Here is a 2,644-nt window from a genome sequence, read left to right as displayed (position 1 = left end):
AGACACAAGAAGCTATTACTTTTCCTTCACTGCCTTCACTTTCTCTGCTAATAATGTTTGCCTAAGCGGGACTGAGGGAAATGAGGTGGAAAACTTGGAGTGTGCTTGTGTGTTTGTGTGTGTGTGTGTGTGTGTGTGTGTGTGTGTGTGTGTGTGTGTGTGTGTGTGTGAGTTGGGGGTGGATCTATTTCTGTGTGTGGGGTGGGTTTGGTGTGAGGAGGGAATCAATTGATTCCTGCTAAAGGAGTAGCAACAATGTTTCATCTTAAGATGTCATCTCTCTCTATCTCCCTTGCTCTTTCGCACCCCCAACCCACCCACACACACACACACACACACACACACACACACACACACACACACACACACACACACACACAAGCCTGTTGATGTCAGGAGCAGCAGCAGTAATCCCTGTTCTAGGCCGCCCAGATCATTATAGACTCTGATCTGCAGTCCCTGAAAGAGGGAATTAGCTGGGAACACAATCCCAGCGACCTTTGTGACACAGGGACAAAGCCTCAGCTGCCGGGGGTCCACATCCCTAAATCAGCCCATATGGCTCAGACAAAACTGTTACAATGGTCGCTACAAAGGAAGCACAGTGGGAGGGTTGGCCGGACTGCCTCCCTGTATACGTGTTCCCGCAATATCTGTCAGTATGTCTGTGTTTGTTCATTAATATGTTGATCTTGATTGTGGATTATCAAACGGACAATTTGTGCTGTAGGAACTCCCCTTCAAGTAGCGTAAGAGGTGTAAGAGGTTTTCCTCCTACTTCTGTCATGAATAAGAGCATCATGCAGGATTTAAGACAGTGTGTGTATTTGTATTTGTATCTTTGTGAGGAACTACTTCAGATAAGCAAATTTTGTGACCTTCATTTTTTGCCACTTTGCAACACACATCCAAATGTGTAATTTGGGGTTGATACTCTGGTGCAGCTTAAGAGTTAAGAAGTTCCTATGTCACAGAGCATCCTCACAGAGATGAAAGTGCAGACGTTTTTGTGTGCTCCTCCTTTAGAGCATGTTTCCTATATGTAAGCCTTTCCTCTGCCCTTATGTGAGCTGATAGGCTTCCTAAGAGCCCCCCTGGTGAGTTCATGCTCAGCAGCTCTTTGTATTTTCGGTGATTGGGAAGAACCCCCTTCTTTTAGAATACACACAAGTGCTCTCCCACTCTGCTTCTCTCTGTATCTCACACATACACACACATATTTCTTGCATCACCTCGGATTTTTTTCTTAATCCTCAAAACTTTTGGCTGTAGTTTGAGAGGTTTGGAGACCTTTTGAGAAAAAAAAGAGCAGGATCACTCCCCAGACTGCCCTCCTTCTCCAGCTCTCCGCTGTCACAAAGGCAAATAAGGCAGTGCCCATTCAGTTTCACACTGGAGGGTATACTCTGCTCTACTAGGTGAAAGTCCACTTTTATTTCATATGTGTGCTTTTTCACTCTTTATACTAGCCTACTATATACTGGCCAAAGGTTGTTATGGATTTTCTTTCTTTCTTTTTTGTTTTGTTGGGTACTGCAGTTTTAACATAGAAATTTATTATGTGTTTGTGTTCACTGTTTTGAAAAAGTATGTATTTGGATGCTTTGGACATGTTTGCTCACATCACAACTATCCTATTTTGTCAGAAACTAATAATGGAGGAGCAAGTAAACAAGGTTTATGCACACCGCATGTCTTCATTTTGGCTCAGATGCAAAATTTTATAGAAATTGTGCTTAGTTTTCCTCCATTTTTCTGTTAGCTATCGTCTGGCGGGTGGAATATTACAGGATAACAGCTCTTATAATCTGTCATTGCTGGACTATTGCCGTCAATATGATGAGCCTTGCTCCTTTTTGGATGTTTTGAACACGCTCTCAACTATTCAGACTTTCACAAAGGCAGCAGCAAACTGGAAATGTACCTTGAAGTGATGTTCACTTATTTTAATCTATTCAGGAATTTAAGAGTGAAATCATTTCATACTTTCATACTAGCCTAACATTTGTTGCTTTGAGGTATTTCAGAGGCAGCGCTAATAACAAAGGTCGTCAATAATAGTGAATTGCATGCTTTGTCTCGCAATGAATCCAATTCACAAAAAGTGGGGAGTAGTTAGTACTGCTAGATGGTTATGAGGCTCCCGTTTTCACCTATCAGAACAAGATATTTCTCTAATGGTCCTTACTGATTTGAAGTGGTCCACTTTTTGCTCCTATGGCACACTTCATCAGATATTTTAAACACTGGAAATTATTACACAAAGCTGCTATTGAAGCTGAGAATATGAACGCTGAGGTACCGTGTGCTTCCGCATGACCTATTTTCCAGGCGTGGGTCCTGTTAACGTGTGTCATGGTCCATGTTGAGTCAGTAGTGTTACAGCAGAGGTGCATTTTCTCTTGGGGCCATATTCTCTCTTTCTCTCTTCTCTCCACTCTCTTCTCCACTCTTCACCCTCTCCAATTAGGGGAGCTCCAGCTGTGTACCAGTCAGGATCAGAGGCTCGTTCTATTAGCCAAATCCATTTGTGTAGCGATTGAATCACTCCCCAATCTTCTCTTTTCATCCCCCGGCCCCCACACCCCAAATACACATCCATACACCCATGCTTTCATGAGTGCCCCTTGGAACCCCCACCCCA

This window comes from Perissodus microlepis, chromosome 19 (genome assembly GCF_051167445.1).
Source record: "Perissodus microlepis isolate ML-2025 ecotype Zambia chromosome 19, ASM5116744v1, whole genome shotgun sequence".
Classification (NCBI taxonomy): domain Eukaryota; kingdom Metazoa; phylum Chordata; class Actinopteri; order Cichliformes; family Cichlidae; genus Perissodus; species Perissodus microlepis.
Note: the sequence above shows the minus strand (reverse complement) of the source record.